Raw genomic sequence first — 15374 nt, 5'->3', positions numbered from 1 at the left:
TATACTCCCATACAAATATTGAAGAGCTTTTAAAATATAAATACGTACCTTGAATCAACTCATTATATAATAACACAAATTACGAACTTTCATCAGAATGTCCAATTCATAATTTTCTTTCGCATATTGTAAATTCATGCTTTAATGATTCAATATACATATTCAATTGAACATTCGATATATATTATAGGAAATTATTTCCTATTTACTCGATATTACAAACAATATGATAATTAAAACCTAAACCTGCAATGAAGTTTTTGTAACAGAATGTTCACCAGTAAAATTAGACACTCATTATCTATGTGAGCAATTTGAGACAAATCTGTTTAGAGTAATTTCACACTTATCTCCGAGGTGCTTTAATTACTTCATAAACTTCCTGGTTCGCGACAAAAACAAGCCAACTTACAAAATATCAGGAACGTATGATACTCTTGATGTATTAGACAACAGATGTTTAACTTTGTACAACAAAATGTTCAAAACAGACATTAACATGAAGTAAATAAAGTATTTTACAATGATTTCTTGGAAAACAACGATAAATTAGAACCTTTTAACGTTGAAATGAAAAACTAGACTCGCAATACGTTAATTTGAATTTTCTATGAAATCGATAAATATGCAATTTCGCTGAAACAAGTACGTACTAAAGTAGTTACAGACAATATTGTATGATTTAGGTCGTGAAGATATAGTCGATAAAAAGCATTCGAGGCAATATCGTCAGTTATCTAGCGCTTTACCTGAAAAGATTGATTCGCTTTCATGTCTTGATTGTATCCCCCTGACAGCTATAGGACCGAAATTCAAGTTGATTTATCATCGTTGACACGACATGAAGAGGCACGCATTTCTGGAACTTGATCGGGATAAAATCAGAAGAAAACGATCTAGGAATAGTCTTCTCTAGGCATAGATTCCAACTAGTCGACATGATTGATCTTCCTAATATGTTAGTTTTCTTAATGGAATACGTATATCATGAATGTTGTGTATCTGTCTGTACTTATTGTTGTACATAATATAATTAAAGATTTTATGTATAAGAGATCTAATATAAATAGGATAGGGAATGTTATTCGTTGCCTAAAGTTATGCCTATTATACCTATGCTATCTATTATATCTATTATGCTAATGTCACACTCAACCTGTAGTTGAGGAGACAAATGACGTTGCTGACAGTCAGAATGCAGTCCTTTGTGAGCCGAAATGATTTACTATAAAAGTCAATAGCGCGCGGTAAGGAATATTTTGGCAAACATCCAGGTTTGATCAGAGAATAAAATTTCAGTTACAATATCTATGATCAATTATTTATTACACTGTCATTATATTTAAAGAAGAATGATTTTATATATTAATTTTTGTTTCAATATATTTATTTCCTGGCCACTTCGGAGAATGTGGGAATTTTGACAATAGAGAAAGAATTAAATATTATATATTTTTATACTCAATATTATGGAATAAAGATTTTATAATATTTTATAGAGAAGATAAATTCTTCCAAAATAGGTCTTTTCGTAATTACTTAATTGGTATACGATATTTGTGTATTTTCCATATTTTCTACCACACGAAAAGAGATGACACAACATCAAGTGAGAATCAAAGGGAAAAGTAGAAAGCGATATTCCCAATCTCATATGACTGGTCATTTCAAATGAAAGCAATAATTTTAAACGCTAAATGTGTCATTCGCCGATGAAAATCAAAATTGTCATATTTTCCCTTATTATCGGTGAATTACGTGTATTTTTACTTTACGGAAGCCATTTCGACGCAATTTTTAAATTATTTCATTGTGAGTATGTTGTAACATTTATAGAACATATTTCTATAATGTGCAAATATCCTAAATTCGTAATCAGTCTCAATTCAGACAACCATATCATTTAATCTAATCACGGCAGGGTTTTATTTTCCTCGGTTTAAGCTTTAGCACCATGTCATTTCTCTCTTTTACTTTCCCTCTGTCACTTCTATTATCTCGAGACATCATTCTGAGGATCATCTTTGTCCTTTTATAGTTTCCCATAAACCCTGGTAACCTACTACGTATTTGAATCCACTGAAATGTATTTCTTCAAAATTCTTAGTGGCGAGTTTTAGAGAATTTGCAAACTCTTCGAGCATTTGATTTTCTATTCGGACCTGAATATATTATACGTAGATATATGCATATTATGTGCACTGTGAAACTTGCTAAGCTCAGCAGCTTCTTGACCTCGTCACTATCATTGAATTTCGTCAATTTCTCAGAAAAGAAGATTCATAGTACGCGTAGTCTATACTTTATGTTGGAATAACAATCTTTATCTTCAATTTTCATGTTCTTTTAGATTAATTAATTAACTTACTTTCGTTATGGACGAACATTTTCTTTCATCGGCTCTCGTTGCTTTTGATAGATTAAAGCAAACGCAAAAACATACATTCTATGATTAATTATGCAACGTACAAGATAATCTTTCGATATGTGTACATGGTCATTCATACTTTGCTTCATGTCGTAATGTAAATAAAAAATCTTTTTAATTTTAATTAATCTTATCCATCTTCATTAAGTTAACTAGAGTACAGGAACCACATGTATTTGTATATATATGCAATTTCAATATATATATCGAAAATTATTTTGTTTCTTGTTACAGAGAACTTGAATCAATTTGAATGAAGTTAAAGGTTTTTACATTACGTATGTATGTTTTATTTTATTTTAAATAAAATAATAATAAACAGTTTTCAGAGAGCACAGAAAAATTAGCTGTTTCAGGTTGAGTAGAAAATATTAAACAGAATGAAGATGAATAAAATTTCTGAATAGTTGATACAGAATGTACATATGTCTGACTCTAAGGGAGCATTCTACTTAAAGTAGTTAATTTCATTAAATATCTTCCAACTTGATGGCAACGCGAATCTCCATTATTCTGTTAGTACATTCTGCTAAGATGGCAAGATGATTTACTTACTTATTAACTTATTACCATTTATAATATATGTGTATAACTCAATTAACGAGAAAGGAGGACTTGGATTAATTTAGCTCTTAAGTGCAGATTCGTGTAAGTAATCTCCTTTGTTGATATTAAAAAATTCATTTTAGCCAAATGTACTAAATATTTCAAATATTTAGAGTACATAATTAAAGATAAAGATTTATTTCAATCTTAATTGCTGTATTATGTCGAGCAAAGAAGTATATATGTATAAGTTTTTGCTTTTTCATAAATCATATTTCGTGTTCAATGTAAGAAAATTGATGTATAGAGCTTTCCCCGTATCGTGGTTAAATTAAATATTTACAATGTATGCGCATACGTACATGTATACGAACACATATGCTGAGAACCTCAACTGGAGTACGCAATTTGAAAGCAATACGCTTCGGTTCAACATAGAAAATGCATTTTTGCCTTTATTCTCTGTACGGCGCAATGAAAATTCGAAAATCAATATCCTCCATGTCATCACAATGTGCCTACCACAGTTTCCAGTGCTGTGCTTATTTTTCTTCGCTTTATCTTCGTCATATGCATGTGCAACGTACATATACATCCATACAACGCAATGGAATTATTCTGACTTTTTCTTCTGTGTAATACTATTCATATAAAAATAATATTTTATGTTAAACGGATATATATAATATATTTTATGTAACATAAATATGTTTTAATTGCGTAGAATATAGATAAAATGTAAATATTACTTTATATTGAAATCTTATAACTACGCATTTTTAAATTGATATCGAATATTTATTGCAATAGAATTTTTATAAAAATAGTTTGTAAAAGCTTAGCAATACAAACAACCTTTATTTTGAAATTTCATTCTTTTTTCATTTCCGATATTGATGAAAAACGTTTTGTAATGAATATACGACTGAAATTGCATTTCAATATTGTTTTATTCTTTCAAAAGACATGTTTATCTCTTCATGCTCAATTTAATAAAAAAGTATACAGTTTAACGATGAATATAATTCAAACCTAAATAGGAAAAATTTCATTGCTGACGTATATGTGTATTTGCTTATCACTTTTTAATTCCTTTGTACGGGAAAATAAACGTTTATTGCTCTTATTTGTATAATTGATCGAATTCTCTTTTTTGATGACTCAACTAAAATTCTACTGAAATCATCAGATAGATAAATGCATATTCTCCAATGTGCGTATTTTCCACATGCTTGAAGATATTCTATTTAAGAGTAGAGAATATTTAATTAAGAAATCCTTAATTTTCATTAATTTCATACTCACGTAAACCACTGTACATACTTTATTATATACAAGACAGAGTTATTACCCACAATTTTTTATTAATTATCATATTACCTTTTATTAATTATCCATAGCGTTACAAATTATGTTCGATCCGAAATAAAATTCTTTGCTCACTGACCATTTCAAAAATATAAAAAATATATCTACTGCATACAAACGAAATATTGCCAATTTTGGTGTCAATAAAATTGATATATAAATTACGTATATTATATTAACTCTTCAATTATTTCGTATTTTTGTAACAATTCGACGCCTGAAATGAACAACGCGAAGCACACGTGCGTATATACCGTATAGAACATTACTCACATGTAAAAGAACAAAAGCATAACGCTATCACTGTTTGAAGAACGTCCACGTCCCCGTTTTACTTTTCCGACGCATTATTTCAGTCGCTTAAACCATATTGAATCGAACATCGCAAATCGGTCAACGCGTTTTAACGTCAGATTAAAAAGGATGAAAACAGTATGCGATCCAACCGTGTAGAAGTAATTAAAATATAATAAACAACCCCCGTTGTATCCACTTCCGCCCTTTCGCATCCATGGTATAACCGTGGTTGCAATTGATTAACACGCCGTAATAACGCACAGTGGCTTTGATATCGTGTAAACTAAATGATTCTGCTGTATGTTTGGTCCTGAGTATATGCATTGTTGCCGAACATAAAACAGAATTCACATGAGCAAATGCAACCTGAACAATGGCAGATTCCTCTCGTTGGATAGCCGAGTACAATTCATTCAAACACTACAGGCCGCGTTTCAATTTTTGAACAGGCTCGCGAGTCAAATAGCTGATGGTTCTGTTTACGCCGCTTCATCAGCTCCATTTTTTAGCCTCCATCCCTTCGTTTTTCTCGACACTCAATTGAGAAATGAGCCAGGCTTGTCAGTCGACGGTCCCGCGGAACATTTATTGTTTAAACGTGTCGTTGCTGCAATGCTGCAGAATTCTTTTAAATACCAACCGATGGTACTCTAAAAAGAATTGCTGCAGGGATTTTGACTTGATTTGAAACATCAACAATGAAAACTTCAAGACCGTTTTAGGCGTAAAACTATGTCATGCATGAGTGGTTAGGAAATAAGAAAACTGAAATGTTAGTGGATTTAAAATCAAAATATAACAGATCGAAGAAATGGAGTTATTGATTGATGGAAATAATTGAGAACTGAAGATTTGGAATATATTTTTTAAAATTATATAATACCTATGCAATACCTATAATAGGGAAAATGAATTAAATTTTATTGATTTTATCGAACGATGATATCGATGATATTGATGACAGAAGTTCGTATAATGTTACATGGATCAAATTTCATTATAGTTTCATAAAATTTGGCAAAGATTATGCCGTATTTGGATAATCGATCTTCAAATAACAGAATAATCACACTTTAATGAATTTAACCCCTGATGAAGAACTATTGTCACGTGCATTTAAATTTAAAAGCTCTGAACTCAGATTTATAAAACATTATTTATTGTTGATTAAAATATTTATTTTATTACCGAAATGTAAATATCCAATATAATTTAAACTTTATAATCCTTTTTATAGGTCAGCGTACTTCAATGCACGAGGTCAGCGAAAAATACGAAACAAAAGGGTAGATCAGGTTTAAAATTTTAATTTTTGGAGTTGAGAAATTGATTGCTTCTCCTCTGCTTCCTACTATATTTAGTTTGTTAGATTTTATAAACCATTATTCAAATTTTTATAACTTTGCAGTGGCTTGTACGTACACTGGAAGTTCTCTTGTATTGTATTATACGAAGTTTAATTACGCAAAGGAAGGTGAAACGAGTTTCATGAGAAACACACATTCAGTAATAGGAAAATCATATTATACCTTACATGTCGCTAGTCGCATGCAGATGATATGCAGATCATTGGAATTGCAAAGATTTTTCCAAGTTCGTGACGACTAGAACGACGATTCTATGAACGATAAATAAACGCATTGAGGTTTAGCATATTATATATTTCAACCTTGTACGTCTTTAATAAAACATGTATGTTTGAAAATCTTAATTCTGATAGTTTTCATCCCTTTTTTTTTTTTTTTCGAGTTTTGTGAAGGAAAGTGAATTCATCGATTTTGTCCAATTATTGATATGCAACAAAATTTTTTGCGTGTTTAGTGTTGTCAGTATAGTCCTCACACCGTATAACGTATCAATTAGAAATTTATTTTTATAATCCAAATTCAAATGTAGGTTAAGTTATTTCGTCAGATTATTAAAGACTCTGAAATATTTGTGAATAATGAAATAGTCGATAAAGGTAGAAAAAACTGCTGATAGCCGACTTATAAAAAAAATGTTTGAAGGGAGAATTAGTATGTAAGAGGTGGGAAATGGGCACGAAAATCTGACGATCTAGCATAATGGAGCTCTCGTAGAGCGATAAAAAAGATGTTTCGCTAAATACGTTCTAGAAAACGAGCATGCCGAATACACAGCTTTCAAGCATAAGAATATGTACTATACAGCGTAGTAAATATAGTATATAGATGTATAAACTGTGTTTATATTATGTTTATATGTGATAGATAAAACATTCTTCTATCTGTGTGAAAGAAACAAAAATATTGTACGACTATTAATAAATATATGTACATTCAACAAATATTTTCTACGATTGACAAAGTAAACCTTTTTGTGTATTGGCATTCAACATACAGCAACAAATCTTTTTACAGTTTTATTTCAAAAGAAACTAGTTATTCTCAATATAAAAAATTATATTTACTTATATTTATATAAATATTTTGTATATCCAATAATAAATTTATTGAATAAAATATTTTCAAGATGGTAACTTTGTACAGTTCTAATATCTTATCGATAGGAATACGTTAAATTTGAATAAATCTAAGTACTTTTTTCAATCGAATATTTTCCGCGATTTAGTTCTATATATAGATTATCTAAGATTTGTAAAACTTTCGTTACAAAAAATTCCTGTCAATGCAGCACACGCGTATATGCATATTGATATTGTAAATACTAAAGATAAAACTCAGAGGGAGGTTCAGAAGCCCATTTTCACGATAACAGAAAATGATACACATCAAAGGACACGTATTTGGTTTTATCGTATTTCAATAAGTCGTGAAAGAAATGACGCAGCGCTACCAAATAATGTTATCTGTAAAAGATGGTAATGTTCGAATTCAAGAACCCGTATTCAAGAGCGTCTTTTGTATATGATAAGAATGAAAGGACTTGGTCTACCCTATTAGTTTAGAGTTTTATTGAAAAAGGATTTCAATACCAAAAGGCGAGGACATTATCATTACCCTGTATTTGACCTGGACTTAAACAAGGGTCCCTCAAATCTTTGTAGTATCAAATTACTTGAGGCATAGTTACTTAGAAATCGTACTTTTATTTTTGTTACCTTTTTCTACTTTCTAAAAACTAGGGTATTAACTTTCTTAATACGTAATTGCATCTTTAAATTCTTTGAAAAAAATGTTTATTGCATTTACATATAAAAATATTAAAAACTTAACATCATGATTCTACGAGTTATCAAATATGCAAAATTACTATTTAATAACTACTGTCAGTGACATCATTATTAAAATCAATATTTTAATCTTTTTATAATAAAACTTAATTTAAATTTTTTTTATGAAACCGTATCGACATTAACAAACGAACATTGTTTTAATCAACAAATCCGAAGAGGAATACTCGATTCCATGTGTATTCTATTTACACTGTTTTTCCAATTAATATTCCAATCGTATATGGAAATCAATTTTTAATTAATTACACATTTCAGTTTCTTACGTTGTGACTATATACATTAATGTATAGGATTTACGTTTAATTACAATTCAACAATCAATTGAATTACGATTCAGTACGTTACCGGACGTTAATATTAGAATACCTATTATCTCACTATAATAATGAGGATATTTTAATATTGGGAGCGTTTTATTGGCACGTTGGTGTATTTTGGATACAGTTCTCTAATAATGCAGACTACAAGACAAAATTAGTTTCTTATTTTTACAAATAATTAATTTTGGGAATATTCCAATATTGGAAGCATTTTATACATTCGATACATTTTATTTGTGTATAATTCTATAATAAAATAAAAAGTAGCATGAAATTAAATGATTATTCTTGCGTATAGTCATCAATAATCTAAAGAAAATGTTTCGAAAAACTAATTTCTGTAACTCTTGATATAACATAAATCAATATCGTAAATTCTTATCAAAAACGCTAGATACACATTTATTTGACAATTTTATCTATAGACTCACGCAAATATTTGAAATTTTTCGACAGTATCGCGTGTCCGATCAGTCGATCAGGAGTTGAGCGTAGCTCGCGTGTTTCGTTTCTGTTGCACGACATGGATTCTTCTTTTTACGAAATTACTACGCCAGCACAAGCATGTACCCACGCACTCAAACAACTGGCCCCATCAACCGAAACTCACCGGTTCGTTCATATAAGCTCAGCTCTACGGGATACGCGAATTAACGTGGCTAGGTCAAGGGTGCAATTTGCCCCAGATTAGTTTTGTTCGATGCCAGCTCACTGTCACGCCTACTTTCCCCATTGCTCTACTCGTTGTTGAAACATTTCTTTCTCATCACAGCTAGCTCTGAATTCTTGCTCGTTTGTAATATTGAATTATACCTTTATCGAAGTTGGAAAACAAAACTCGAAGGAAGTCAAGTTTGTAGCAGACACTGTTTCGTTTCCAAATTATAGCAACGCAGCAATACATAATTTTAGTTATGCGTGTATAGAGCACGTTTGAGAAAGATGGTTTGTCTGAATCAGTAGAGAGTGTAAATTGACATAAAGAATATTCTACGAATGCTAATGTTACAAATTAGTGCAGTCTGATGAATTTTGTTTAATAAGCATATAATTAGTTTGTATGAATATTATTGCGAATTAAATGAAGTTGTGTGATTTCTACATGCGTATAGTTGTGATACTTCATGATACTGTAATACTGATATGTGACGCTTTTAATTAGACGAGGTTCATGCGTATGAAATGTCGCTTCCTCAAACAAAGTTTTCACAACACACACATATACGGATAATATCTTCAAAGCAACATATATGTAACTAAGATAGTTTCCATATGATATTCCACATTCCTCTCGCCAGTGATTAACTAGTTTTATGATTTCAGATTGATAAAAATGTTCTGTTCTAGAACTAAAAGATTCTTCGAATGTTGCTTTCATAATTTTTCAAATAATTATCTAGATATTACACAAAGACAATATAATAAAATTTTGTACTTTATTCCCAGGAATCTTTCGTTATCGTTCTTAAGGATTAGTGTTTTCACTTGTTCTACAATAACAAATTATTTTATTGTTACTATCTCCACACATATTTTATGTAATCGTTTATAATATGTTTGCGCTCTAACAATAGTCCTAAATCGTAAGAAAAGGTAATCAATAAGTTCTGTAGATGAGGAGTAGGCATTATTATCTTTTGTAGATGAACCGGCAGATTTGGCATGTGGTTTGCATATTCTTTATCGAATCATTGAACCAAGATTGACTTTTCGTCGCAAGTAAGGATACGTTTCAAAAATAGATCCTGTCTGTTTCTCTGAAGAAACAAGGTGGCTAAGGTTCCTTTGTATCTCTTAAGTCACGCGCTACCTATTTGTTCATTCTCCTTACTATTTCTATTTAAGTCAAGTGACAAACAATTCTGCTTACAATGCTACGACATTACTTTCATTTGAAACGCTAATTTTCCTGTTCTTCGTCTTGAGTAATTGGTAATATTTCTTAAAATACTATCTAAATTGACGCGTAATTTTTAGTCATCTTATCTTTCTTTCCTAAATAATTTTAGTGATATTACAAATTAATCTTCAATAAGGGTAGCCGATAAGTCTCGTTCCGTTAACCACAGCATGCTTCAAACGCTCGTAAAACATTCTTATATTGAGATTAAATCATATACCTTTAAGGATCATGCAAACAGTTGATTTGTTGCCAATAATACAGTATTCAAAAGCAGTTGATGCTTGAAATACAAGCAGATCGAAATTATAGACTAGAAGAATCGAGAAATAGCCGTATACAAGCGTGAATTCGCATATTTGATATGGTCAATCAGATAAATTAATAATGACGTTCTTCGAGCTAGGAACTTTGTTATTTTCTGACCTCTTTATTCTATAAAATGTTCTTCGCTGAATATAACAAAATTGTAAAGACATTTTTATTGTACCCGAATTAAGAATGCAATAAGAAAACTTAAGAATACAATAGATGTATGAAAAGGACGAGTTATCATCTTATAGTTTAGTGCATGTGATTATAGGAAATTCTATTTTTTTCTATACACTTTAATAAGAATGAAATTTAGCAGGTTGAATTACAAGATTAATTGGAATGGAATACGTGTTTCATTGATCTTACCGCATATAATAGATAATTTCAAGAAATAATCCAGGTAAAATCAATTGCGAATGAGAAAGGATTTATTGAAACCGCTGATTGGTCAAATTTCATTTGCTATTGAAAGTTAAATAGCACTTCAAACGCAAATCGTGAATTATTATAACGACTATAACATATAATTCTATAGATCTTTCTTCTTAATTCATACAACGTGAGAACAGTTTCTGTACTGCGATATTTTATATTTTAACTAAAACTTGTTTATAATCTATCGTGTGTAATACTCGATTCGTAATTGATAATTTATATTTTAATTGTTAAAATGAAACGATGTACGTACATGTTTTTTAAATCGATAGCCTGAGATAAATATTTCGCTGGTACGTGCGGGCATGTTCGAACAACGGATGATGATTTAAAAATTGCATAACAGTTCCACGAAAATCCCCATACGGGCCTTTAATATTGTAACAATTAAATTAGTTATTTTTGCAGTTAATTAGTTACAAATAAAGATAGGTTTATTAAGAAATTTGAGCCTCGCTCGAATTTACGTTAAACGTATTGAATAGAAATAGAAATCTTGAAGAGAAATTAAAAAGAGTGTCGCCAGAAGAAAGAAAAATTACGTATTATAAATCTAATTTTATTAAAGCTATCGATATGGTGCAATATTGTAATATTACAATAGTTGGATCTTCGCTTTGTATTGGAAATATTAAGCGTGCGGTATTATGGTATTATGTAATAATAATCCGCATTTAGGGAATTCCCACGGAGACTACGCATTAATTGTTACTGTTGTGCTTGAATGATATCGTATGAGAATCTCATTCAATCTATTGTTCTGTTGCAGTCGATGAAAAATTTTGTACAGGACTACATAATTCCAGATCACTTGGAACGTGCCAGCAAAATATACATATTAACAACTTTTACGGTGTTTAAAGAAAAATATAGCATCCCTGAAGAATCAAAAATTAAATCTGCATTCTGTTAGAAAGTTTCTCCAATCTGAAACATTGTAATTCAACAGACATAGAATAAGAAAGGAAGAAGGAGAATTTCATTCGGTACGAAACACTTTTACTGCCCAACGTATTTTTCCCCTTGATTACGTGCAAAAGGTAAACGAAAACATTATAACCGTATTGTACACGTACAATAAGTTGCAGCAGCAATACAAGCGTCGCGATACAATTTCCCTGAAGTTCGTCGAATACAATTTCGCTTAGTCGCTTATATTAACTGAAATACAATCTTTCATTTGAAATATTCGCTCCAGAAAAGTTCCGATATGTTTAAGCTATCTCGGTCAAGGGAAAAAAGGCTGATTAAAAATAGTATTCATTCGTTCAAATATGGCAACATATAATAAATATATGTAACCATATAAATTTGAAATTCCTTCGCTATAATTATATACGTTATATAGATTAATAAAAGAGGAAAATAGTTTTACACGGGTAACTTTGAAAGCTATACTATTTCTATTCCTTGCTTAGTATCGATTATTTATTAGAAAAGAGGAAAAAACGAGGAGAAAATATTCTGGCCAGGCATCCCCTTTAAAAGAAATTGTTCTCGATAGTAATTGCCTTTCACAGGTACACCGCTTGCATTATCGGAAAACGCAGAGGCCGTCCTTTGAAACGAACGTTCGTTGTAGGTATCTGTTTGCAATTCACCCGTATATGTGTCGTATCAGACCACAGCCAACTGACAAAGCGAATCTCTGGTGCAAAATTTTAAACTTGCTCACCCTGTATGTGTTAATATTTATACGAGAATTTTGATATTCAAGCTTGTTCTGTAGTATCATTATAAATTTTTTAAAAATACAGAAGGAAAAAGGAGTTATTTTATACGCAACCTGATATCTATCGATAATAATAAACTTAGCTTAATAATATTCGTAACATGAATATAATTATTCAGTTTGATGTATATTTAGTTTTCGATACGACGCTTTCACAATAATTATATTTACATGCTTTATGATATTTATTCTTTTGGTCAATTTAATCGAGGAATATTGTTTCATGTCGTTAAAAAAATGGTAGAGAGTAGGTTCAGTTTTAAATGAATTGCCTGTAACCTAATTATTCTATGGTAAGGTGATAGAGTTAGAGGTACACAATCATTACATAATGTTTTTAGTGGTAATAAATGAGATTGAAGCTAAATTTTACATTTATTAAGACAGGTAATTGGAAATTGGAACAAAATCAATTACGGCGAAGAAATTTTTTAAAGTATCAATCGTATCTTTTATTTGCGAAAAATAACATAATGCCGGTATAACGCTATTACTGAAATTTAACGTCAAGCATCGTAGTTTTAATTGCATATTGGCTATCTTTCAAAAACGTAGTTGAAGTTACTCAACAATGTATGTTATAGTTAAAAATTGATACATTTGAATAATTCATACGAACATTCAATCTAAATTTTATTTCTAAAATATCACTTTACCTTGGATAATTATCTGCCAACAAATTGTTCTGTTCTCGCATAACTATGATTTTTACTTAAAAAAAATACGAGCAATTTTACGACTAATTGTTTTATTCGAACAATTATTTTATGATAGATTCAGATACCAGATTATTTCATAATCATTAAAATTTCCGCGAATTAAATTGTCAAATAGTCATTAACATTTACAAGAGCGAAGACTATAAAATTAAATTAATTGACAATAAAAATGTATATTTCATTCGTTCTTATTTCGTAATGCATAACGCTGTTAGGGGAGGTATGCATTTTCTGAGATATATTACTTTCATATCAAAAACGATGCATCTCCAGTTCTAGAAGTCTTTTAACAGCTACAAGACACAAACGAACACCCATTTACCGCATACACAGCGGTACTCATTAAACACAACCAGAAGAACAATGGTGTCTCGAAAAGGAACAAGTCCCTCAAGAAATTTTTGTCTTCCTTTTGGTCCGCCGCGAAAGTTCATTTCCTCCAACCTTGGTGTTTCCTAAGCATGCCCGCAGACAACCAATATCGGCTGCACGAGAGAAACCACATGATGCCATTACTCTTCAATAATGAGCATTTGTGGAAACAACGACCGATAGATTACGACCAACGCGGCCACTTGAAATTCGAAAAACCATCCGTTCGAACCACGCGAACATAGAATGCAAAATCGTGTGAATATAAAACTGTTACATGCAATTGTATTCCGTCATCATTCTGTCAATCATCCTGTCTGTAACACAACGGTGGAAAAACGTATTTCACGATAAAAGTAAAAGTCTGGTTAATAATTATATTTGTGTATTAGCTTAGAGAGGTCACGATATTCTGCATTTCAATATTTTCTTGCAGAATTAAGAGTTTAAAGTTTGTAATTAACTTTAAATGAGATCTTTGAATTTCTATGTCTCGATCTCGTTTCCTTTGTTTCGATAATCAGAGAAAGTATGAGTGTTGTGAGGAAAACTTTCGTGTAATATTGAAACAATAAATTTGTTCTATTTGTCTTTAAAAAATGATTAAGGAAGTTGAAGATTTTAAACGACTGATATATTAAAAATACAAACAACATTGAATTATTAGATCAACTTGCAAACCATACGGACTTATCTTGAATTTTTTTATTTTTATCATATTTCTAGAAAAGTTACAAGATATTATTTGAAGAAGGAAGTAATTCGTAATATATTTATTATTATCAAACTAAATTTAATAAAATTGATACATATATGCGCTGATAAATAGAGCATCCGGATATTCTTTAATCGACAAATTGTTTGGTGAAGTATTATAATCGTATGGCTTAATGTTAAGGAAAATGTAGGTCAACATTTCTTTCCTACCCATTACAGAACGGATTTATAAATGCCTCGTACCTCTTGCTAAATTGCTTCGTAACTTCATATCCTTAAGCGAAACAGTTCGAAAATTTCGCGTGTACCAAGCACAGCCTGAATACTTACTAGTGAGCGAAGTAATTCACCGAAGGTGATTATTCCATAAATACACATCGGTAGTACTTGATGCAAGAAGTTTCACTTTGCAGCTGATTATAATATTAGTAAATGTTCTCTTCATGCCTAGAATATTATTGTTGTTATCGCGAGAAACGAAAATATAGATAGCTATTTTATATTAAGGAAATCTCTTTGATTTATGATACTGTCAAAGGACTTTAAGATTTAGGATACTGTCAAAATCTTGAAAAACATACGTACTTGCCTTGAAATTTTTATCATATTTCTAGAAAACTTACGAATCATTGTGTATATTAGCTTACAGGTTGAATGAGCAGAGAGGGGTTTTCTCAGTTTTTTCTAGGTTTCAAGATGAAAATTTGTTACAATTTATTTGTGATGATCGACATCGTTCGAGTATTATGAATTGTGAATGTGATTATCTCCCGAGCGTGTTGATTTTCACGATAGTCCATGTTTTAATACTTACCAATGGAAATAAAAAAAAAACCATAATATTTGAACGAATCAAAAACAAAATACACTTGAGTTTGTTCATAATATATTTTATACCTTTTTCTGAAACTTTTGCAGGTAAACGGTATTTAAATTTCCACTAGAAAGTTGAAAATATTCTTGAATTTTTCATAGTTAATCCCTTCCATAACATATTATAAATAACAT

The 15374-nt window shown here is 30.5% G+C and overlaps 1 protein-coding gene across 3 annotated transcripts in view; it reads right to left on the bottom strand.

Annotated features, from left to right (window-relative positions):
- LOC122570828 (muscarinic acetylcholine receptor M4) overlaps nucleotides 1-15374 on the bottom strand; it is a 73437-nt gene that overhangs the window by 26044 nt on the left and 32019 nt on the right. The gene's annotated exons all lie outside the window — the stretch shown is intronic.

The sequence above is a fragment of the Bombus pyrosoma genome, linkage group LG9 (assembly GCF_014825855.1).
Source record: "Bombus pyrosoma isolate SC7728 linkage group LG9, ASM1482585v1, whole genome shotgun sequence".
NCBI lineage: Eukaryota > Metazoa > Arthropoda > Insecta > Hymenoptera > Apidae > Bombus > Bombus pyrosoma.
Note: the sequence above shows the minus strand (reverse complement) of the source record. Positions and strands in the feature narration are given on the sequence as shown.